At 31.0% G+C, this 27575-nt stretch overlaps 1 long non-coding RNA gene across 1 annotated transcript; it reads right to left on the bottom strand.

Moving 5' to 3' along the window:
• Positions 1-19923: 19923 nt before the first annotated feature.
• LOC143224079 (uncharacterized) lies at positions 19924-26977 on the bottom strand. Its single transcript, XR_013013195.1, has 5 exons — positions 26814-26977; positions 24712-24784; positions 23022-23210; positions 21702-21960; positions 19924-20203 (listed from the first exon to the last, which is right to left on the bottom strand). It is a non-coding gene; the product is annotated as an uncharacterized LOC143224079 (long non-coding RNA).
• Positions 26978-27575: the final 598 nt, after the last annotated feature.

Below are 27575 nucleotides of genomic sequence, written 5' to 3'. Positions count from 1 at the left end.
ATGATATAACTTCATCAATTTTATCAAGGCATGTCTGCCTTTTTGTATACTAACTTCAGACGTTGGTATTTATACGTGGACATTAGATATCTTCTTCAGAAAAAAAATGTCAAATTCTAAACGGTGTAAGACCAGCGAAAAAAAGAGAGTTACTAGTTCTATGTTATGTGAATTGTAACCAGGTTGACTTGGAATTAATTTGCTCATCATAATCCGTATATCAAATACTCAGTTCCAGGCAAAAACAGAAGATTTAATATTGCTTGTATGTTTGTAAAACATTTGTATATGAACCATTATTAATAATAACCGTTATCATAAATTGTATTGGGGTTTGCAAACGAAAATATAGTCGCGTTAAGTAAGAAAATTGTGTGTATCGATCTTATTAACCTAATGGGATATCTGCCGAATCGCACTGCTAGAAACCGGGTTTCGATACCTGTGCTGGGCAGATAACAGATAGCCCATTGTGTATATTTGAATTTCATTACAAACAAACAGTAAATCTAAACTAAAATTAAAATTTTCGGCTATTTGAAATCGTGATACATAACATAATTAGTGTTATTACTGTAAAAACCTAAAAAATATTAACTTCTACTTTTCCATACTTAGTAAACAAATACAGAAGTAAAAGTTTTAAGCCTTCAAGTATGGTTCTGTAATTTTAAATCCTGTATAGTGAATAATTTAGAATTCTCTCCAAGGAAGCTAACTGTTCAACAAAACTTAAATAAATAATATAATTTAAAAATTTAGTGTAATGTTGTCGTCATCATAAGGATCACATAATGACGATCCATGTAATCCAATCTCATGAAATTATCTTTCTTGTTTTATTTTGATGTGCTGTTCATTGTATCATATTCAAACAGGCTAATTTCTTCGCTTTGAACAATATTCGTCGCAAGATATAATGTATTCAGTCCAATGCCTGAATGCAGCCACGTATCTGTATAGCATAATAAATGTCGCCTATAATTCGCTGAACAAATTTATTTCCATACATGTTAACTGTAAGTAGAATGAAGAAAGTGATTATTTTCGGTATATGCAGAGTTAACGACTGTACCAGCTGTTACATAAGAAAAATTGAGAGAAAAGGCAACAGTTTGTAATAAAGTAAATAAACAAATTGCTGTTTTAAATTATAGTCAAGCTACAAGTACAAAAATTACTTTTGTCTTTACCTCTTTGTATAAATATGTTGTAGAAAACCACATCTTTCTCGTTTATTCTGAAACTATTGGAATGTTTATCAATATTATTTTTTTTACATTTCGATGTTTCCAGTAGCCATTATCGTGAACTGTAATTCTGGTTTAATTTAAAATATATATGAGTATTTTAATGAAATCTGATACAAATCATATTATGTATTTTCCCATTTTTACACCCGTTTTCAAGAAATGACTTAAAACTGTTTAATTGTACTTCGATCTTATTATTTCTTAATTTGTTCCCTTTGAAAATGTGCCAAAAATACAGGTAAAACATAGAATGCTGAAAATTAATCACCTGTAACAAAGTAGATCGGGTATCGACAATTCTTATCCTTAATGTGAGGTTAAGGTGTTAAATATAAAGTTTAAAACTTAACAGGCGAGAAAAGCTTCATCGTGTAACAATATCAGATTCTCACATATGAGCTAAATGATTAAGCCTAATCTAGATGTTGTTTACTATCAAGAGTTTACTATGAATCTCTTTAGAACAATTTTTATTTTTGATGTAACTTATTAAATGGTAAGAATATTTATTGCGTATGATAAAATAAGTTATTGGCTTTATTATTACTACCTAGTTATGTGTTCTACGATAGAATCAAACGAATAAATCAAAAGGTATTTATATTTCTCTTCCATACAATATATATAATCTCTTCAAAATGTTACTAAGTTGTACATAACTATCCCAATTTCAAAAGATAATGATACATTTATGACCATGAACATCTGGTCAAAATAAATATGGCTTGGCATGAGCAAGTCGTTACGGCGCTCAAGCCTTAGCCTGCAAGCCGTGAGTTCGAATCCCCATCACACTAAACATGCTCGCCCTTTCAGCCTAATGTGACGGTCAATTCAACTTTTCCTTAGTGAGAGAATAGCTCAAGAGTTGATGGTAAGTGGTGATGTCTAGCTGTTTTCCATCTAATTTCACGCAGCTCAATTGGGAACGGCTAGCGCAGATAGTTCTCGTGTAACTTTACGCGAATATTCAAAACAGGACAAGCTTTGTCAGGTGGGTTAAGGCATGCGACTTGTAATCTGAGGGTCGCGGGTTCGCTTCCCCGTCGCGCCAAACATGCTCGCCCTTTCAACCTTGGGAGCGTTATAATGTCAATCTTACTATTCGTTGGTAAAAGAGTAACCCAAGAGTTGGCGGTGGGTGGTGATGACTAGCTCCCTTCCCACTAGTCTTACACTGCTTAATTAGTGACGGCTAGTGCAGATTGCCTTCGAGTAGCTTTGCGCGAAGTTTAAAAACGAACAAACTATTGAAAACAAAAAAAAATGAATATGGTAATCTTCACGCAAAAACTGAAAAAGATACTGTAAACATTAACGAAATAAAAACGTATTTAGTTCTAGTTGTAGAAAATATAAAAATTGTTATGTATTGAAGTTACGAAACATGCACTTGCATTAGAAATACTACAATTTAGATGACCAAAAGTTCTGTAAATGAAAACTTGGAGTTGTAAAGTATAGTTGAAATTTTATTTCTGTAACTCTTTAATAACATATAGAAATAAATATCTTTATTCAAGTATATAAGAATAAAAGTTTCAGTATTTTGTACTATTGAGTATGACTGGCTAAATGACATACATGAACAAGGTGTATCTAGTGAAAACGAAGCTACTCTCGCCCAGGTTAAACAGACAAATATGTTTGGGCAAGAAAAAATTGTTTCTGGTTCTATCAGCGACTTGTACACTAAATTATTCATTAATCCTTTTGTCCTCGTGTTTGACTATTGAACACATACCGTTGTAGTTGCATATATATGTTAGTATCTTTTTGTTGACTATTGCATCTCTTTGTTGATGTTTTTGATAATTTTAACTGGGACGAACTTGTATGCCCTCAAATAAAACATAAATTCAAATAAATCTAGCATTTCACTTCAACAAGTAATATTTGTGACTATCAACTGGAGTCTGCTGGAATGATTTAATGTTTAGTTGTTGATAACAAGATCGAGAAGCTGGTCACATTGAAACATGACTCAGATATTTCTTTTCTTTACGTAATTTAATTTAATTATTTAATGTTTGTTTCAGAAAGAGCTATTCTCTAGTTTGGTGTTAGTCAAATTCTTCATACAATTCTATGAACTTCGAAATTAATGAACATAACATTTAACTGATTGTATCAATTTTTACCTGAGAATAACGCTTCAGTATTACTTATCTGTAATAAAACAATTTCAATAATGTTCAGAATGAATTTTACAAACCTAAAACATTATTTTAAGCCAACTTCTAAGTGTTTTATAAGTTACATAAAAATTAACAGATTATCTTATAAACAAATATAGGGTTGCTTGGAAGAGCAAAGCAAATAAATATAGTTTTAAACATGTTTAAAGTACGAGAAGCTATACAATGTTGAACAATATCTTATATTGAAATATAGATGGTAATGAAAATTAAAATACCTCATCTCCTCCTATATAAAATGTCAGCCAGAAACACTTCATAGAACAAGTCTACATAAAATAAGTCTATATTGTTTTGTGTAATTAGTTTATGTTTAAAATATACGAAGTTTTATGGCTTAGATATTCGATGGTTTAGATGAAAGCTTATTAATATCTAGCCAGTGGAAGCATCATAAAGAAACTGGTAAAGTAGATACTTAATTATATTTTTATTTCTCAAAATCAAAAGAAGGTTTTAAACCAGTTATATTAATTCAAACATTTTACTTTTTCATCACAGATTCACCTCAATTTTTGTATACAAAAGAATTACGTTTAATGGTTTGATTTGAAGTATTTAAATTTATTATTTGCACGATTTATAGAAATAAAACAAGATATATGATATTGTTTAACACGGTCTAACTTATAAATCCAAGATAATCTGCTGTTTCTTTTAATTATATGAGTTGTTGACAAACATTCAGAAAATGTATTTGGTTTTCTATCAAAACTCACATTTTTTCTAAATTGTTTATTTGTTGGTTCATTTGTTTAAATAACTGTTTTGCAGCTTCATTTATTACATTCCGTGAAATTTCTTTTAGGGGCTTAAACTTGCTCTTGTTTGCAGCAACTTACTGACGTTCTTTTACTGAAAGATTTCTTAAATATCATACTTTTAGAATGTCTGTAGCCTTTATGGCTAATTACAGTTTTCTTTTCTTCAAACATGTTATTAGGTATTAAATCTTGTTGTACAATATTCTTCTAGGATTTTGTTGTACATAGTGAATCATCTCGGAGGAAGGAAATGGTAAGTTATTTAATAAACTATTAAAAATGAAAAAAGGAGAAAAATATATTGTATTTCAATATCTTATACCAAAAAGAAAATGGAATTTAGGAGGAAATGCTAGTAATGTCATTCATTATTTAAAATCTTTGTTTTCTGTTTGTAGGCTCGGACATTCAGTCAGTAACCTGTAGATTCTCAGTTCAAAATAATGATTCATTTAACTTATGTTGGAACGGGGAAGACTAGGGAAGAGTCAGACACTAGATTAGATTATTTTGTTCTGATTCCTTATTATTTATTCATATCAATTTATATAAGGGTGCAATTAATTAGACTGAAAATTTAAACGTATATACTGTTTGCGTTAATAAGAAAATGAACAACGTCGTGAGATTTTGCAAGAGCATATCACCAGCGGCAACAAAGTATTTAGTTTTCATGACCTCTACAAATTCCCACAATTTTACAAATAGTCATTTAAAACAGTAAATATACACATGAATATGTATATGTCATACGTTATTGTCGATAGAATACAACTGGTTTTGACAACACTCTAAACTGTGTAACGGTTATTAATATATTATTGAAATCTGTTTCGCTCCAACACCATTCAAGGTTGTTTAAATAGAACATTGTAGAAATTACTGCAGAACTGACTTTTAATTATTTTAATTTGTTTTCACATTTCTTTGGCTAAATTAAAATACACGTAAAATATTATATTTCAAACAATTAAAAACAAAATCAAATACACACTTTCTCATCTAATAACATAAGTTGATGATATGGTGGAAAAGTTTATGTAAAAAAAATAATAAATTATTATAACTGACAACAAGTTTTACGGTGATTGAAATTTTAATTTAAAAGAAAAATGTTAACACCCAACCAAAGTACTTTACATGTACAACAAAGAGCCAGTTTTAGTAAAGAGAACAGCCACGTAAAAAATATATATATCTCAAAATGAAAAGAACAAAGTTTCATAAATGTGAATCTTTCTAAACAAGTAATTAATAAACATAACTAAATAATTAATATACATGGACACGTAAGAAAATAATGTCAAAATAAAAAAACATTCAAGTTTTTTATTACACAATTGTCATTCAAGTGAATCTCCGCACTTTAGGCCACGATTCTTGTCATATCAGATCTTTGTTATATGTCATCCACAAATTGTAGGGAAGTGAAAAATGTCTCTACATGTTCTTGTAATTTAAGAACGAATCAGCACTTCTAATAACATATACTTAATTAATGACTTTAATTTCACTTGAGAGTACGATATAAACACAATATATTTGTTATTATTATTTTCATAGGGTAAATTTGTATTTTACTTCAGGTACAATAGCCAATACTGAATTATTAACATCGATAATAGATGAAAATCCTATATTTTGGACATCGCATGTTTTAAATACATGTTCCTACATTTAGGTACCCCCAGTGAACAGCGTAATGTCTTCGGAGTTACAACGTTAGAAACCGATTTCGATACCAGTTGTGTATAGAGCACAGATAGTTCTTGTGTTGTTTTGTGCTTAATAACATCATCATCTGGAGAACTAGAGCCATTAACAACAATGTACTGCTACTTGAATTCAGAGTAAAAATAACATGTATCAGAACTTTATGTTTCTTAAACTTTCATCTTAATTGCGTAGTCTTAAGTAATTATAAACATGATAAGAAGTTTTTCTCGCAATATATTATATATACCTTGTGGTTTCGTCATAAAATAAAATGTTATCTTATTTCTCTACATTAAAGTGCTACTACGTTGAGGTGACTTTCTTCCTTTCTTCAAACAAGCATCTCTATTATGCTTTTATTTAAGAAACAATTTCATCATCTAATTAAACAGTCCAATCACAAAAATTAAAATGATAAACTTCTGGAAACTTAATCGGAAATTTTTCACATGAAATAGTATGAATATTATTTCGTTCTCGAGCAAGAAGAGGTATTTCAATTTTAAAGGTTATACCGGCGAAACAAATTATATACATTCGACTTTGTCACTTTTCACGAAGGTAGATTTTTCTTGTTTGTGTTGAATATTTGCACCAGGGGTGAGTGGACATCTTTGGACACTGACATTTGTATTCTACAGCACGTTCGGAGCAACTTTTTGTTTTAATTATTTTCTAACTACTTACTTTCGGGTTACTATTGTGCATTCAGTTGTTCTACAAGTTAAATTCCATAAAAACATGTTCAAAAATGGAGTACCAATAAACCTTTGGATTTAAATCGCTAAAATATGGGGTATGATTTCTAGAGATGGACGGATCACAGATATCCTGTTGTGTAGGTTTGCAGTACAGCAACAACAATAAAATAAAGGAGTTGTAAAGTTACCATTACATTATATTTTGTTTCGTTCAAATGTATTGTCCTTTACTCATCACTAATAACCTATAATACTTAAGATGTACATATAATTAATGTCATAAAACATTTTATATTAGTGATGATATATAAAAGACTACGCATCTAAACTAAACAGCCTAAATTTCACCACTGTATGAAGCAAGTTTTATGTATTTGCCTCGCTCTTTAAGCAACCCATTTTTGTCTATGATTTTCTTAAATCTGAACGTGTAAATTTATCGTCAATGGAGTACGTCAATGAATATAGTTGTTTGTCGGTCTGTACGAAAGAAACTCTGAATATCTCTTTATGTTACTTTTAATTAACCTGAGATATAACTCTTTTTTTTTTCTATTCACCGATGGAAGTAACGCTGTAACGACAATACGTTCACCAGTTTAATGTGAAAAGATAACAACGATCACAAAACTATTGTAAAATGTATTGTATTTCGAAACGTTATTAAATGAATACACTTTCAAGAGGTTATACTATCTATATAACTTTGTGTGTTCTATTCAAACAACAAATATGTATTTTTTTAGATTTAAAGTAACAAGTAGTTGTTTAAAAGTAAAATATAATTTCCTATTGAACTATCAAGTGATATGAATGTATATTAAAGTGAAAAGTGTGAGAATATTTGTTTTTTTTTTATACAAAACCATTGTCATAATTAATGTATAGTGGACATACAATTTATTTTAGTTGCACAGTTTATTCTGTACTAATAGACAGTAAACACATGTATATGTGATACTTCACTTGTGTGTTTTAAGCTATAGGGTAGGTTAGCACAACGGTGAACAGGTAGATTAGTTTTCAAAGTTCAAATAGTTTCAAAAATAAAGAAATATTGATTATTGGTTCCTTATGTTTCATTTAATATAATATACCTGAACAAATGTATATGACAGGTATTATGACATTGAGATGTACATCAGTATTTTAGAAACTAGGGATTTTTCGAAATACCATATATTAGTGTATCTTGAAGTTTTCTTCACAAATGACACAGTAAATTTGTAAAATATGTGATTTTACACATAGATAATTGCAATTTTACATCAGATTATGATGAGCTAAATAGTGACTTGTCATAAACTAATATTCTTGATGTGGAATTTAACCGTAAAATAATAAACTTAACATTTTCGTAAATGTTATCATATTTTCAAGCTTTGTTAACAAATGTTTCAATACGTTTATCTGAGATTTTACTTACATTTGCTACAGATATTAGTTTATGAAGGGAAGTGAGATTCATGTAAGAAAATCACAGACCTCTGGTGATATTTACATATTTGATAAAGTATAAATAACAGATAATTAATGCAAGTATGGTCGTCCGTGTATTGTGAAATATACTTTTAAAACTGAGAAGACACCTTTGTATGTATTCACAGTTTCAAAAACATTACATTTGCTGAAACGATTACCTTAGAATGTAGCAGTGTAGAAGTTTGACTGAAATGTTACTGAAATCAAAGAGAACTTTGAATTTTATGACATAGAATTATGTCTGCATAGTTTTATATGTATTATTTGTATAGCATAATTTAAACGTAAGGTTAATATCTATATAATATGGTAAGTTTTGCTACTTTTAAGTATTAGCAACGATTCTGTTTAAAGAATATGTGACGATACCCTAAAACAGTAAGAGCCTATTCTTTCTATTCATCTACTGTATGCCTCAGATTGAGCACATTATTATCTTTTTAGGACAACAAATGTAGTAATTTGGCACTGAAAATATTTACTCATTTAATTGAGTAAGTTTTAATTATAGTATTGTCCTTGTAGGACATATAAATAATAATGTCCTTTTTTAGGACTTCGCCTTTGTGAAACATGATAATAAGTAAGATATGTAAGTTATTTTGTCACAAACTAGTGAAGGTTTTAATTAAACATTTTATTGACGATGTTCATTGTTGTATAAAGTCAAACTAGTAAAATAAAAAAATATTAATTATTGTTATTAATTAGTGCTCCTTTAAGGATGATTTAAAACTATAATCATCATCTGTATATGTTGTAAATATATATACAATTTCGATCATGTTGTGTTTAATAATATATCATATCAATAAAAAACACTTGATTAAAAGCGTAAGTTTTAATTAAGATACATTTTTGGACATGAAATTTAATTAATTGAAGAATTATTCTTTAACATTCCTCAAAGTATGAGTCATAGCCACATGTGATGGTGGTCTAAAACACGTTCTCTACCTTGCGACGTAATCATCCATCATAGTTGACTATCTTGACGACATAGCAACGCGTCTCTGGTGACAACTTTTGTAACAATGACCTAGTCATCATTGATGACATCCACACTCCCGAGGCATACAGTCAGTGTGAGGCGGAATCATTTTGTCAGTGAAGTTCGAGGTAACGATGGAATGAAACTTTGATAAGAAAATACTTGCTTTATTGACAAACGGCTGCTTTACCTCTCAGCTTTTCTTGTATCACAACTGCAATAGTCGTTAACTCAACATATACTGAAAAACATAGCTTTCTATTTTCTACGTTCAGTTCGCATGTAGGTAAAGAAAAGTACTCACTGAATGTTCAGTATCGAATAAAGTTACGTCACTACATCCAGGTATTTTATTCCATACATTATTTCCTGTAATGATTTCTGTTCAATGCTGAGATATCAGCACTTTACGCGACTTAACAGACAGTAGATTATCCAATCATGACGATAATATTATATTATATTTTTTTAAATACTAAATAAAGAAACAAACATAAACAAAGGCAAAATTAGTGAAGCCTTACTTATACAACTCAAGCCCAAAATAAGCTAATACAAAAGACACCTTTATACCTATATGAAAAATAATATAATAAATAATAATAATAAAATAAAAATACATATTCAAACATCTAAGCACGCCCTCTACATTCCGACACTCAGTTACACAATCCCTTTCAAACATGTGGTCAGCTTCCGATCAGGTACCTCTTCCTTTCTTTGTGAACCTAACGATGACCAAAGAAAGTCAAAACGTTGTTCTCTCCTTAACGTAAAAAAAAAATAATTTCTCAACCCAAACGAGCCGTTTTTACATATATATTGAAGTGATTTCTGTTTACACATACATTTTATTACAAAGTCGTTCTTCAGAAAGTTTTGTGCTTACTGTTTAGGGCTGTCAACATCTTTGGTAAAATTAAATAATAGAAGACTTGTTTGTTACACCATTCAGCTAGTAAATAATTGATTTTATATTTTAATTGATATTGAAGATGCTTTGTTTTATGACACAAATGTACAAAAACATAACTTTAAGAATTTAATTACAAGTTCCAGAAACAACTGGACAGCATCATAAACCATCTCTGAAAGAATTATTAAGACGATTGTATACACACAACGACTAACATCTAATCTTTCTGAAACACTTAGATGTTTAAAATAACTTTTGAATTATATATTTCCATGAGAACACTCGACAAAATGTAAATATTATTCAAGAACACGATTCATAAAATGTATAATTTTAGAACTTACAACTTACCTGCGTGATGGCAGAAACAGTGGAAATCTTAGTAATTACACGATGACGTCTTATGCAAAGTACCTCAAGCAGAATAAGAGGTTGAACATGTAGTTACGTTATAAACTGTACAAACGTGTCGTACAGTTGCGTTAGAGGATACAATCTAGTTTTCCAGCTTTACTTAATTAACGATTGAAAGAGTTTTCATTTCACCTGTGTATGAACCAAGAAGAATAGTCTCTAGTTCTTCTTGAAATAATCAAGTTCAGTAAGTTTCCGTAGAATTTTTGTAAATGTACAGACCTCTTATCTGTACTAAATATCTATAAAATTACAGATTCCATTTTTTAAATGGCCAAAATGAAACGTAGATATAATAATAAATTTTAATAATTTTAAACAGCTCGATATCCTTATCAACAGACGATTACATTATGTAACACAATTTTTACTTTTTCTTGTTCCTGGGCAGAAAATGTTATTTCCCAATTGCTGATGCCTAAAGTAAATGAAAAAGACCTATTTTTTCCTTTAAACTTTGCTTTTGTGACCCAGAAAAGTATAACGAAAACATGTTGGGAGACTATATTTGGGGGCTGCTACGTGAAAGTGATTTATTTACATTACAGTCTCAAATATCAAAAAACTACTAACTTCTAAACACTTTTGCTCATTTTTGTGTAATTGTAGTATAAATATAACGTATGTCTTGATTCATATCTTGTTTTATTCACACCTTGTGTGAATGAAAATGTGCAAATTTGACCGTTTTTAGATATAAAATAAGTTAATTTCTAAATTTCATTATCCAGGTCACAAAAGCAAAGTATGAAGGGAATAATGGCCATTTTCTGTACTTTTATAACATGAGCAATGAAGAAATAACACATATTATCCAGGAACAAAGTTCGTTTTACAGAGTGGATTAGTTTTTTTTTTCTTTGTAATAACACTTATGCTTGTAATGCGACGTGAAACATAAGTACTTTTTTGTTCGGTTGGAGTGCATTCTTCATCAGCATAATTTTTTAGTTGTTGTGAGCCTTAATTGTGTCATGAATTTTGATCGTGGTAAATTCCCAATTTACCGTATTTTTGGTGTTACTAGATTGTCTTTTAACTCTTTGAAAGTTTGCAGTTTAGTGATGTTAATTTTTTTTTTACTTTGTAAAGATCAGTATGAGGTTACACGGAGTAAATATATTTTGGGGAAGTTCCATTAATAAGGTATTGTTAAAGTGCTTTTTATATAGATGTTGAGGTCCTATGGTGAATATTTTCATCAGTCTTGATTTTCTAACACAGTTTATGTTCTTTTGTACGTTTCTTTAATTGCTCTGTTGTTCTGTGGTGTGTTTCTTGTTGGTATTTCAATAACACTCAGTAGCAGGACGAAGGGTATTTTGTTTCTATAACTTATATTACAGATCTTAGAAATGTTTGCAGTAGTTATGGTGCTGGCCTTTGTTAATCAGTAACAAACAGTCAGTAATTTAATTCTCCATTCAGAGAAGCGGCGGTTCTTAGATAGTTTTAGTTAGAAACTATTTTTCAAGCGTGTTTTTAGCTAACTATGATTCCTACATCGCAAACAGGTATTAAAAATGAAAATATCTTGGTTTATAAAATCTCATTTTTTCTTCTGTTGAGCACAAAGCTACAAGATAAGTTGTATGTGCTTTGCTCACCACAGGTATTGAAATACACAACTTTAATTAAAGATAAGACAAATGAAATTGTAATGTAGACTGTGATAGAACCTAAGATAAATAAAATATTTAACATATTAAGTCACAAAATAAAGAAAAATACCGTGACTGGAAAGCAGTGAACCGTGACTTTCTTAATTATTAACTAATTATTATTCGGTTGTAAGTTTTGAAAAGAATTATTTCTAATAAAAAGACATATTGTAAAACTACACTCAGTTAAACAGTTTCTTAAACTTAATTGAACAGAATTTTTCCTTTAATGATGTATAATAAGATAATAAAACCTCCAATATTTTTCTAGCTTCTCGATGGAAAGGGTTAACAATTAAACATTAAGTATGTTTTATTAATCTAGATAATAAGTTTGAGGAATAGCAAAAGATATTTTCAACCAACTAAATTAAATAAATATTTGAATCATCATACTAAGGAAAAGTAAAGCTTCTGCCAATTGGACATTTCTAGCTGTTTGGTGCAGACTTGTGGAAATAAATTTTTCGAATCATATTTTATATCAAACGAGACAGTGAGAAGTGGTTATAGCTCTTTCATATCCATAAATATGATGTATTGTTTAAGATTTATAGTGTTCAGAATTTCTTATAACTGATCTTATAACATAATTTTAATTCAGAATGATTAGTTTTAGTTCCTCTAAACAGTTTCTTTGTAACTAATCATAAAACTACAAACTGGTTAGCTGTGCTGTGCTTATCACGGATGTACACATCTAGTTTTTAACGACATAAAATTTCTGACTTTACACTGTGCCACTGCGATGTCCTACAAATCTGAATTTTTGGAACCGAAAAATTAGAAGTTGAAATACAACTCAAATACTTTTTTCTTGAAAAAGCTGTAAAGATGGATGTATAAATATCACCATTCACGACACATCATATAAAAACTTATTATCAATGACAAACTTACATATTGTACCATATTTTACGTAAAAATCCAGCACCCATTTTTAACTTATATATACTGGCTTTCTAAATGAGGTTTCATACTAACCCATTAGACAAAAGTAAAATATTTTTGTAAGAATTAGCCGTCCATTCTTTTGAAGTTATACCACAGGCTCACTGCCTACATCATCCATCGCAATTTTCTCTGCTAGTTTTTGGCAACGAATAATATGTAATTTACTGTCACGTGATAATGCTTCTACGACTGAAAAGATCGTCAATATCAATGATTCTTCATCCGGGGTCTGCAGATTTCTAAACAAGTGTTCTAACTATTAAGACTTGCATTTTCTGGATCAGGAATAGAAAACACTGAGTAAAGAAAGTGTTGTCCAGAACATCAATAATATCTATGTTGCTATCTATCGATAAGCACCTTGACAAGTCCATGTCCACTCCTGTTTTTGTCTCCTCCATCCATTCCAGCAACTGTCTGAGTTCATTCCACCAGTTCCAGCTTCTGGTGTCTGCTCTGATCCATCTTTTTGGGTTTCAAGATGTAGAATGATTATCCATTTACGGTCTCAGTCACTGGAACCTTCATCTATCAACCTAGAGGAGAATCCATAGAGTTCAATAGATCTACTTCTAATAAAGATAAAAGGCTTAGTCATAAACCGAAAGGTTCTCCATCTACTTCTCCCCCACCGAAATGACACTGGCCTCTTTTACACAATGGAGCTTTTAAAATTTCTTTTTTATATGGTTGACATTGAGGCCTTGGTCATTTCTCTCTTCTTGTCGAGTCTTGTCTTATTGAAAACATTTCTGAAACTTGCTGATGCAATCACCTTTTTTTAAATATTGAAATGGCAGTGTGTGTGATGATTAAGTGCATGACGTAGTTTCACTGCTGTTCGACCAAAATGTGCCCATTATGTCTTTGAAGTTCGTTACACTGGAAGCTAGCAGAATCCTTCTTTTCTTGGGTTATACAATCACTGTTTGTTCTCTTTACCAGTCTCCTGGAGAGACTTATGAACAATCAGATCTTTATGCTCTCTTTTAGTGCAAAGTTCATTTTCTTATCAGTTTATAGGAGAATTGCCATGGTCGATGCTACCCAATCTTTGTGCCTCAGTAGAAGTTGGACCAAGTCGACGTGCTCTCTTGAAACGTGATCCTCCTGTCGTCTGTCTTCCACTGATAAACGACTCCGTGGTAGCCGAGACAGGAAGCTCTTCCTTTTATTCTTGAGACCATGCATGGTGACGTCTTGCCAAATAAGTGGAACGGAGGCTCACAAATGGCCCTTAGATACTTCTCACAGCTATTACATTCTTTTGAACTGCATTACTTTCCAGTGAGCTTGAGCCAGTGAACAGAAGATTAGACATTCAAGCCAAAAGGAATCTCAGATTAGTTTCACAACTAGCTTCTCTTCTACCATCAGTACCAAAATCCTATTGAACAAGATTCGTATATCCAGTAGGAAGTATATTTCGACTTGAAATGTCAAGAAAGGCAAGCACGCTAAAAATAATCTCGTTTCTGTGTTATTTGGCTTTGAGAGGGCTTAGGATACTACGTGGTGGTATAGTACTATATGGAACCTCCATTTCTATGAGGTAAGTGGCCATTTACTGATTTTCATCCAAAACGTTTTATTGGACATACGACCCCAAATCTATGTGGGTTCGACACTTCCCTATTCTTTTTCACAGGAACTTGGAGTCCCTCATGAATGTCACATTACTCAGTATCAAGAATAATGATACTACACAACTTCATCTGACTATTAGAAATGGGATTTATGTCAATAACTTCCATATCTCGTGTTGCTAAATATAAGGTTTCTTGAGTGGCAGCTTCACACTTCCCTCAATCACTTTTTGAAGTGTACCACAACAGTCGGTTTTACCTTTTCTTTCTTCAAAACTATTTGCTTGTATTCGTGCTATCAAGAGGTTACACAGGCTGATTCAAAGCTATATATCAGTGATATTGTTATTCCCGTGATCCCTGAGACAAAGTTCTTGGGACTTATTTTTCACAGTAAGCTGACTTTAATTCTTGTGCCAAGTATATCAATCAGGGCATTGAACATTTTCCATATGCTCTCTTCCAACACTTGGGGAGCAGATTGATGTTCTATGCTCAGAATCTATTATATCTTATTTCGTTCTGTCTGTGATCAAACTTTATGCCAGTAACTTGACCTTGAAGATGCCGAATGGGTCTTTCCACACTTCTCCAATCAAGAGTTTTTGCATTGAGTCACACGAACCCCCTTATCACCTCTGTCCTTTGCAATTTTCTTTCCACTATGGCATTAAACTTTGGTTCTTACCATAGCATTCCACCTGGTGTTGTGTTTTTCTCTCTCTTTTGGACTAAATAGTCTGCTACTTTTCCATTCACCTTGATATCGAGGAGCAGCTGAATTAATTAGAGCTGTCATTAGTTGACATTACTATCTCCACTAATCAACCCATTCCGCCATGCCTTAGGAATCTCCTCAGTAGTTGCTGTTTTCACTGCTGAGTTCTATGCCATTTCTCTTGCCCTGGGTTACGTAGAAGCTATGCAGTACCCCAGTTGCACTACTTATACTGTCTCTCTTAGCTCTCAACTGGCCCTGGAAAATTATTTGTCTAAAGTTCTTTCACCAATGTGTGGCCTTTGTGATGCCCAAGTCACAATAACCTATGTTTTATTGTTGTATCTTCATTTTATATGGGTTTATTCCTGACGTCATTGGCGATGGTGACACTGTCAATCATGCATTTTACGCACCATTATTCCGACTTCTGGACATTGTTTTTTTTAACTGTTATTATATTTACAATAATTTTACTTTTACATTTTTATGGGTTTATTGACGCACATAGTTGCTTTTTGCCAATAAACACTAAACAACTATCCAAAGAAATCCAGACTCCTGAAGCTCTGAGAGGTTTCTCTAAATCAACGTATGAGGGCTTTATTATATATATTATTTACTCTTATATAAATTAAGTTACTTAAGTTATTGAAAAATATAATCTGTTATTATTGCGTAGTCGGTATTGGATATAGCAAATACTGTTTGGTTGGAATACTGCTAACATTCACTCCTGTAAAAATAAACATTATACATCAGCATTATACATAAACTAAACCAGAAGTCGTGAGTTCAATCCCTGCTGGTGGCTCCGGATTTAGATACAAATATTTTCATATCTATATTGTAGAATACTTGACCGAACTGTTTGTGAAGACTGTGTATTTCTGTGTGTTTTTTTCTTGTAGTAAAGCCATATCGAGCTACCTGCCAAGTACACCGAGGGGAATCAAAGCACTGATTTTAGCGTTGTAAATCCGTAAACTTACCGCTGTACTAGCGGGGGACCTTTCTAAAGACAAAAAGAACATCACACAAGCTATGTTAGACAAGTTCAAATGAACTGATATCAACGGACATGTATTACAGACTTCACTTAAGGGAAATAAAGCCAAATCTCACGATACTTTAAAATAATTCCCATATATTCAGTTTAATTCAACTTTATTTACATATTTTATTTTATTTTATTTAACATATCAATATTCTAACAGTTCTGATGATATCGTTACTAGACTTACAATCCTAGACGATGTTAGTGTGACAAATATTTACCAGTGTATTAATAACGTCTTTACAGACGTATTCTCTAGTTCAGAAAGATGATATACTATTTACTTTATTATATCGTTTGCTTTCAGCATATTTCACCGAAATTTGCATTCAATTTATATAGAAACTGAAATATATCTTTTCTAAAACGGTTGCAGCTACCACTGTGATTCTAGACATTAATGTTTGGATTTTCAGTGATAAAGCAATGTTTGACAATCATATTTGAATAAAGTTGATTAATGTAAGGGTCTATAGATACTGGTGAATTTTTAAAGCAAAAATAAGCCGAGAAAAACTTGATTGCTTGTTTGTTCTTGATTCAGCACAAAGGTACACAATAAAATATATGTGCTCTCCTAACAAGGGTATCAAAACTTGATTTCTACTGTATAAGTCCGCAGACATTCCACGGTGCCATTGGATGGTGGAGAGCTTAATCAGTTATAAAATATTCGTAAATCTGATTTTAATACCTACACCACAGAACGATACACTTATAAACACCATGACAAATATTTGTTGACTTTCAGAAGTTATTCTTGTAGAGTGGAACAAGACTAATGGAATTAAAATAATTATAATTAGTAGCAACTTGAGAAATTGAGAAATCTCGTCATATTTTTATAAATTTCTACTATATTCTAGTAAAATGATATGATCTTTGACATACTTTGATTATTGTAAATTTATCAAAAATATATCTTGAGTTTTAAGCCATCGAAATAATATTATTGTCCTTTTGTATAATGTTCTGGGATCTCTAATACTAGTTATGTATCGACGCATAATGTCAGGGCTGCTGAAAATACTGTTTTTATATAATTTCATAACTTTGTTAGTTATATTTTATGTTTTTTAACTCAAAACAAAAAAAATGAATGAACATGGATGTGTTATTTCTTGATTTCTTAAATCACTGGCCATTTTTTTCCCAATCTCGTATTCATACAAATTCGTCAATGTATAAGTATTGATACACAATGCTTAAATAATTTGCAACTTGTGTATACTTGTTTGTTTTGAATTTCACGCAACGCTACACGAGGACTATCTGCGCTAGCCGTCCCTAATTTAACAGTTTAAGAGTATAGGTAAGGCAATTAGTCATCACCACCCACCGCCAACTCTTGGGCTACTCTTTTTCCAACGAATAGTGGGATTGACCGTCACATTATAACGCCCCCACGGCTGAAAGGGCGGGCATGTTTGGTGCGACCGGGATTCGAACCCGTGACCCTCGGATTACAAGTCGAACGCCTTAACACGCTTGTGTATACTATTTTCTAGTCTTCTTATTTTACGATAAACTGTAAAAATACTTACATTGTTAGTTCTTTACAATAAAATAAGAAACATTCAGGCTACTGAAACTTGAAATGGCTAAATTTTGTACCTTTTATATCAGCAGAAAGCAATGTAATCAACCATCTTCTCAGCATTTTGAAATAAAGTAAATCATTCGTTAGAGACATTCTAACAAAAAGAATTTCTAAGAAAACTTTAAGTAATGAAACATATGTCTTGTTTTGCCCACCACGAACATAAGATTTTCACTTTTTAAGCCTTTAAACTTATCATTGAGACAGTGATTTGTTTAATTTTTAATTTCCAGCAAAACTACACACGAACTTTCTGCGTTTGTCGTTCCTAATTTAGCAGTGTAAGACTACAGGGAAAGCTATTTGTTTACCTGTCCACCGTGAGCTCAATCATGTTTGGTGTCACAGAGATTTGAAACTGCAACCCTCAGATTACGAGTTGGCCACCCTAACCACGTGGTCATTATAGGCCAATAGAGTACATCCCCAACGAAATAATACTTTCTAATATTTATACGAAAGACCAGAAGAGCAGCGTATTTGAACTTTTGTCTTGCACCGATTAGACAGTTTTGGTTTTGTTTTTTTCTGAGCAAAAGTTATTATTAATTACAAACTTTGTGAAAACAGAGTTATATTGTTCTGCAGTATTGACTGACTATGATAAAAACGTATTCCTAGTAATACAACGTCCTTCAAATTTAATCCAATAATCAGAATGACTTTAAAGAACTATCATTTACGAATTAAATGTTCGTTACCAATAACGTTTCGGTTCAATGAACGAAATGAAATAGTCTAGAAATGTATAAAAATAACCGTTTTTCTTACATTTTGATCCTATTTCTTGTTTAGGTCATTGCAAAAATGAAATGAAAATTTGAGTGAAAGTGAAATTTCATAAAACTTACCTCACAATATATTTTGTACACCTAATTGTGACGTCATAAAATGAAAGGTTAACTTATCTATTTTAAAAATCTCACTTTCTTCCTACATTCAAAAAATGTTTTCATTACGACTATATTTACGGAAAAAGTGTCATTTTAAAAAGTCAGGTATAATGTACAATAGTAGAATGCACTAATAAATTCAGTTGTTCTGCAAGTTCAACTCTGTTAAAATACATGTTCCACAATGGGTCAGAAATGGATTTATGAACTGAAATCGCTAAAACTAGGGGATTCATTCACCGATGTTAACATATCATACATAACCTATTGTGTAGATTTAAACTGGAACAACAACAATAAAATAAAAATATTAAGAATTTTTCATTATATTAGCTTTTTTATTCGCGTAACACATCATTAATACCCTAAAATACTTGAGGTGTTTATGTAGCCAAACAACTGACACATTTTAGGTTATTAATGACAAACAAAGGATTACCCATCTATATCAAAAACTGTAAATTCCACCAGTGTATGAGGTATTTATTTATTTCCTTCGCTAGTCAAAACAACCCAGTATTTTCATCTTAAGATAGTATTTTCATCTGTTTTGTAACTTATAAAACACTTAGAAGTTGGCTAATATAGTGCTTTAAGTTTTTAAACTTCAATCTGATCTTTATTAAAATAGTTTCATTACTAATAAGTGATACTGAAGTGCTATTCATATAGAAATTCATAAAAATAGTTAAATATTATGTCAAATAATTGTATGCATAGTTTGAATAAGTCAAACTAGAGAAGGGTTAATTCTGAAACAAATATTAAAAGATTAATTAATTAATGACAATTAATAAATTAATTTAATATAATTAAAATTAGGTAAATAAATGACATATCTGAGTTATGTTTTAATGTGGCCAACTTCTCGATCTCCGTATCAACAAGTAAACAATAAATAATTCCAGCAGAATTTATTTTATACTAACAAAAATTAGGTATTCAAGTGAAATGCTAGATTTTCTTGAATCTATGTTTTATTTCAAGACTTACAAATACTTTGCAGTTAGAATCATCACAGACATGAACAGAACAAATCCAGGAATCAGCAAAGAGAAAATAACATTTTTATACGACTACAACAGTGTATCTTCAATTCGTCAAACACAAGGATTATTGACTCATCTGGTCTATAGGTTACTAATAGAACCAGAACCAATTACTCCAGCCCCGAACATGTTTGTCTGCCTAGCATGGCGAGAGTAGCATCGTTCTCAGTAGGGTACCTCCTTCTCATGAACATCATCTAGCCAATCACTTGCAACAGCACAAAATATTGAAACTTTTCTTCTTATGTACCTGAATAAAGATATTTATTTCTATATGTTCTTAAAGTGCTACAGGAATAAAATTTTCACAATAGATCACAATACAACTTCAAGTATTCATTTTCGGAAATTTTGGTAATCTAAACTACAGCATCTCTAATGCAAGTAGATATTTCGTAACTGGAATATACTATTTTTCATATGTTTTAAAACTTGTATGGAATACTCTTTAAATCTTTTATAGTCCACCTGTAAATTCTTATTCAACTTTTGCGCGTATTTTATAACATTCATTTTGACCAGATGTTCGAAGTCATAAATATATCCTTATCTTACGAAAATGGAACGGTTATGTACAAGTTAGAAACATTTTAAAGATATGAAGTATAAACTATAGAATAGAAATTTAAATACCACTGCATGCTTTAATGTGCCTGCCAGTGAATCTTACTGGTAAATATTTTTTATAGCTTTACAATGAAACAAAGGTGTGGTAACAAAAAGCATGCTTATATGAAGACAGATAGACGGATGTAACAATCACTATTTGTTGCTTGACTATATGTTACAACAGCAGTTTCTGCACTTCTTAGTATAAATGGCTAACTTTTCTTGCGGCTTTTCTTATTGGCAGCTTGAATAGTTCTTAACTCTGCATATACTGAAAAGTATAACTTTTTTCTTTCCACCTACAGTTAGCACAACCACATTTCTAAACACAAACCATACGTAGAATGAAAGGTTTATTGTTACTTTTTTAAGAATAACTTATGATCGAATAAAAGCGAGTTAAGTTAACAACAATTACAATCTAAATACTTTATTTTGTAAAGTTATCTTTATACAAGAAAGATTAACTAAAATATTGTAATGAATGTACTATTATATATTTATTTGGATATCAAAGTTGATTTTACTTAAATATTTACTGAGAAATTCATGTAACTAATACTGTTAAATTCCCAAACATTTCCTAAGGTTGAAGAAGATTCTCGAGTGTAAGAATCAACATTGTACGATGTTTTTATGCAAATACTAAACCAAATAAAAGGCTCAGTATTGATCTATTATTTAAAATTAAGCACATAGCTACACAATGAGCTGATTGTGCTTTTCCCATTGTGGGTATTTTTAGCAGTTTCAGTCCGCAAACATACCACTGTGCCACTTGGGGGTGACTCAATACTGGTTGTACATTTGTGAAACTTTTTTGAATAAATCATATTTGTAAAACTATTTATCATAATCGTTATTATAAATTGTATTATTATTTGTTTATTGAGATATATTTATAATAAGAAAGAAAAACTGCGTGTTCCAATGTTGTTGGTGAAAGCAATAATTGATATTTCGACATTTAATTAACTTCTAAATTCAAATTTAAGTTTTAGTGTTAGACTATTTAAAATTGTACTACGTAACGTAATAAATTAGACGATCGTCACAAACAATATATAACAAGTAATGTTAGTAATTGCTACAAATTAATGCAAATTAACACACACACATATATATATATATATACATACATGAGCTTGGCATAGCCCGGTAGTTAAAGCACTCGACTCGTAATCTGAGGATCGCGGGTTCGAATCCTTGTCGTACCAAATATGCTCCCCCTTTCAACTGTAGAGGCGTTATAATATGCCGGTAAGTCTTATTATTTGCTGGTAAAAGAGTAGCTCCAAAGTTGGCAGTGGTGTTGATAATGTGTTGCCTTACCTCTGCTTCTACACTGCTAAATTAGGGACAGCTAGCGCAGATAGCCCTCGTGTAGCTTTGAGCGAACTTCAAAAGACAAACAAAATAAACATGTATATATATAAAAAAATAAGATATTATATACTGAATTATCAGTTCAGTATCTTAAATATTAGCAATATTTTCTACTGTAAAGTGTTGAAATATGTTTGTTGTTCTAAAAATATGGCGAAAAACACAACAACAGACTGTATATTTCCATAACAAAACAAAACTTCCAGTTTTCTCCCTTTTCTGAATATTTTAATATTAACTATTTATTACTTATTGAATAAGATAATGAATTTACTGAAGTAAAATACTCTTTCTGACAATATTTGATATTGGGAAGTATTAAGTTTAAAATAGGACTGAAAGCTATGGTTAATTGAATATTATAGTATCAAGACCTTTCACCTAGACTGGTGGTTCAGAAATGTTTATGAATGACATTTGATATGAGAGGAGTTATAAAAGTGTAATTGATTTCTGTTAATTTTATATTTAATAACAGAATCGTGCTTTACGATGTTTACTCTTTCGGGTTGTTAACTTGATTGAAAATATTTTTCTTAACATTAAATAATATGAAACTTGTAAATTACATCCTTCAGCCAATAATTAATTGGTTTTGTAAGTAACAGAACTGATGTTCGAAATGTTTCCTTTTACAATACAAATGTACCAAAACATTACTCTCAGAATTAACTTACAAATTCCATAAAGAACTAAACACCTTCTTTGAAAGCTTATGCTTAAAGACGATAAACCCATTTGAAATAAAAATGTATCTCAGAACGGCTGCTATTGGTATTAACACTTTTATTGATCTAAAGATATCTTAGAAAGGTCGAAACGTTATTCTCTGCTTATTAATAAAAGTGTTAATACCCATACCAGCCGTTCTGAGAAAAATTCTTGGACAGGACTATGACGATGGATGTACAAACAAAACTACTTACAATTCATATTTCTGAAATACTTAGATAATAAAATAGGTTTAAATTAAATATTGATATTACAAAAAGTTGACAAAGTATAAATAGAGTTCAATAAAATGTCGCATAATTTTATGTTAAAATAACTGAATGTGGATATTTACAACTTACTTGTTTGATAGCAGATGCACTGGAAGTCTTAGTTATAACACGGCGACGTCCTTCGCAAGGTACATTGAGACAGAATAAGAGTTTGTACATGTAGTTATAATATATATTGTAACAATGTGTTGTACACGTGTCCTAGAGAAGATATTCTTGTTTTCCATCTTGAGTGAATTAAAAACTGAAAGTTTCCACCTGTGTACAAACCGAGAAAAATAAGTCTATTGTTCCTCTTGAAATAATCAACTAGAATAAGTTTAGGGAGAATTTTTGAAAATATACAGACTTTGTTTTTTGTTCTAAACTTCTACACAATTATTGATTCAAGTTTTTAATTCCACAGATTATTTCATTCAAGAAACGTAGACATTTTCAGTAGTTTCACATGATTGTTCACATGAATACATCATCGATTAACGAGCTACCCAATAAATGATAATCGGGCTGGTTTGAAAAGATGTTAATTAAATCGACGACTTTCTGTGAATTATAAGTCTGTTCTTATCCATTCACGATTTTCTTAGTGAACTGGTGATTATTTTTTTTTTTTGTTTATAATATATTGGGTGCTAACAGGGCGTGACAGTTTTATTGATCGCCTCTACGGTGGAATTATTACATTCATTTTCTTAATTTACAGGTTAGAAAAGTAAGAGTTATGTTTAGTATTACTGGTAGTTTATAGTTTTTTTATATTTATAACACATATGCACCGTTTGCGTATAAACACATGAGTACTTTTTATTCAGTTGAAGTGTATCCTGAAAATAATCATAAAACTATATTAGTTGTTCTGAGCTTTCATTGTGTCATAAATGTCACTCGTGATAAACTTTCTGTTCACTATGCATCTGATGGTAGTCGCTATTTATTTAACTTTTTCAAAGTTAACATCTAATTACCTTCTAAAATTAACCTTAACTCAGTTTTAGTCTACTTGAAATCGTAATAAGTAATAGAGTAAATTGGAGGCTCGTTCAAGATAAATTATAACATGTAATAGTTTACATGGAGAAAGTACATTGTGGGGAAGTTCCATTAATTACGTATTTGTAAAATACGTTTTACACAGATGTTGATGTCCTACAGTATATTTTTTATCAGTCATTTTTAATGATATAGGTTATGTTCTTTTGTATGTTTCTTTAATTTCACTACTGTTCCGTGAGGTCGTGGTTCCTAGTAATTCAATAATGTTTTATTTCAGGATGAAAGGTAGTTTTTTTTTACTTTAACTAATTATGTAGATTGTATTAAGGGTTATAATAGTTATAGTACCGACAACTGGTACCAAGCGGCGATCACACAATAGACTTAGACAGAACTTGTTTTTCCAGCCTAATTTTAACTGGAAACTTTGGTTACAACAACACAACCGCACTGTCACCAATTGTTCTCTACTTAATTATTTTGTTAACCACTTTCTTGATAGTTACTCCGATGTCTTTAGGTTTTTGACTCTTTCTGTGTCGTTATGAATCATGTTTTATAAGAGCTTTATCTTAATTTCTTGAAGAAATGTCCAGGATTTGGAATGTTTTACTGTTGTTTGATGCGGAATTTCTATAGACTTATTTGCTTGTCTGTTACTTTTAGAAAGGGTTATAAAGGCATGGGTTGTGTTTTCCTTAATTTATAGATACCGGTATAACTCAAGTCTGTCACTTGTTGAATAAAGCCATTAATATGATTTTACCTTTTGACGCAGTCTTCTAACGTATTCACGATTCTTGGCCCAATTTTGACTCAACTGTCATTTGGGGTTGAGGCTGACAAGAAAAACGAAAAGGATAATTTGGAGTTAATTCAACTAATCACCATCGTTTTAGTTTTAACAAATCGTTGATGTATAGAAGGAATTTAAAAAACAAATTTGTATAATAATTTACATTATGTAGTATCTCAGTACAAACCACACAAGTTTTTTGGACTGTTTATCGACTTACAACGCTACAAATTGGGTTTCGATACTTGTGGTGGGCAGAGCACAGATAGCCTATTGTGTAGCTTTGTACTCAACTACAAATAAATTCAATGTGAATTTCAAACTATACTATATTACACCTAATTCAGTATTATCTGAATTGTGTTTATTCTATATTTTTATTTATTTTTATCATTTTTCTTTTATGCTAATTAAGAAAATTCTTAATTACACTGTTATTACAATCTTTATAAAAGAATTGTGTATGTTAATTTCAAAGCTTCTCTATAAAGTAAAGATGTTGTTTTACTTAAATAAATTTCAGTATTTTATTTCCTAGCTTTCAAATTTATTTATAAAATTTCTGAAGTAAATCCACTTGAAAATTTTTGTTATCACTATATTGTTATCACTTTCAACACACGAAGTTACAAATTAGAAGTAATGATGTGTTTGTTTCAGTGATTAAAAATAGGATTAGGACTAACACAAACTGGCTGTTTTACTAAATGAATTATTTGCTAGTCATGCAACCATGGAATAATGTTATTTTTTAAATATGGCTTTCATTTTAAGACAGAGAAAATTATCACCTATACAGGCTAAGATTGATTTTATCAGTTTTATGTGCTTTAAAATAAGTAACAAATACATTATAGTGAAAAACTACTTTAAAAACTAAATCAATAAGTACTTCAGCTATATATATCTCGAAAATAACTTCTTTTTGGGATCAAGTTTATGAGTAACGTAGCTTTTGTTCTGGTATTCAAGCTTGATTTTCTAACCTAAAAATATACTTTAATTCTGACATAATTCAACAATATTTATCAGGAATATCCAGTCAAATTGATTGATCACGCTGTGATCTTCTATACCGAAATATTGAACGTTATCCTTTTCAAACAATACCACGTTTCTCCAACTTACAATGATACGTGAGCTTTTTTTGTTTGTTTTTTTAAATACCTCAGCCATATCTATCAACAGACCTTGTGAAAACATAGAAGAAAACTGTTCTACACAGATGAGAAAGCAGATCTTGCATCGTTCAACAGTTGCTGTTTTCTTCTGTGAGGCTATACAAATTACTTCCTTACACCCTAAAAGTTAGGATGAATTAAGCAACATTGTTGGGAAAGTCAGATTTCAGATATCGAATCGTTATTCATAGTTAAAAAGAGAAGAGAGTATTAGAATGTTCTATTTCACAAACAACCATGATTCCTTCCTCACAAACAGTATATTAAGTGATAATGTTTAAGCTATGCAATTGGCTATATGAGCTTTTCTCACCACGGGTGTTGAATCCCAGTTGTTGGACTTATAAGTTTTGAGACTTAATGTAGAGATGCTGACGACTGTTTAGACTATATCTGCCATTGATTATGTATGTGTTAAAATTTGTGTTTACAAAGATTTAAAGTCATGTACAGTAGCATAAAATAGGTTTACGTATTGAATAATGCAGTGAGATTATTGTACATTTATTTGTACAATTATCCAAAGATATCAGTAACATTGGTTTATTTGGAAGTAAGCACAAATCTACACAATGGGATGTCTGTACAAAAAATATATTTTTTTTATTTAAATGTCTAAAGTTTGTCAACATTTCCCAATCTTTTCTTAAAGTTTGCATATATTTTGAACTACTGATTGTGTCAATCCCTGAATACAAGTATAAGTTGTAATTAACTGCGTATATTTCAAACAGATTACAATAAAATAAGTCGTATATCAAATTAATATAAATAATACAGTGATAATATTTAATTGACCTGTATTTTCAAATGTAAATATTTTGTTGTAAAGATCGATATTTGTTTGATATCACTTATTTTTAATACATGTAAAAATAATATCAGTCTTACATTGTCCCCCGCTTGTACAGCAATAAGCCCACAGATTTACAACGCTAAAATCAGGGATTCGATTCTCCTCGGTGGTCTCAGCAGACTACCTGATGAGGCTCTGATATAACAAAACATACACACAAATACACAAGTCTGTCGTTACCTATACTGCGTACAAATACACAAACCACATAAGACAGTACTCTAAGACGTAATTCGATACGTAGGCCTAACTCGGGTGCTACGTGTAAAACGTTCACTAATTTACTGACATCTAGCGCCAGATTCTATTTGTTGTTGTTTTTGATAATTAAGCACAAAGCTACATAATGGACTATCGTTTGTTTTCCCCACCACGGGTATCGAAACCCAGTTTTTAGCATTATGATTCCACAAACATGCCCCTACGCCACTAGGGGCGCGAGACTGTCATTGCTGACAGATAGGAAAAGGATCTTATGTGTCAAGACCGACTTTCCTTCACTTTCTTCACATCTTGACTTTTATATGTTCTCTAATTTCTCAACAAATTCGTAAAAAAATGAATGGAGAAATAGATGACTTTAATCGGGGCCATGTTTTCAGGTATAATATTTACATTCAATATAGCCGCAAACGGTGTGTGTGTGTGTTGTGTTTTCTCTTATAGCAAAGCCACACCATGGTATCTACTGAGTCATAACCGCAAACTGATGCCGTTTTACTGTGGTCACCAGTCTGTGTAAGGCCTATAGGAACATCATATTCCCGTGTCTCATTTAACGTTCACGTATAAATTGA

This window comes from Tachypleus tridentatus, chromosome 8 (genome assembly GCF_004210375.1).
Source record: "Tachypleus tridentatus isolate NWPU-2018 chromosome 8, ASM421037v1, whole genome shotgun sequence".
Lineage (NCBI taxonomy): Eukaryota > Metazoa > Arthropoda > Merostomata > Xiphosura > Limulidae > Tachypleus > Tachypleus tridentatus.
Note: the sequence above shows the minus strand (reverse complement) of the source record. Positions and strands in the feature narration are given on the sequence as shown.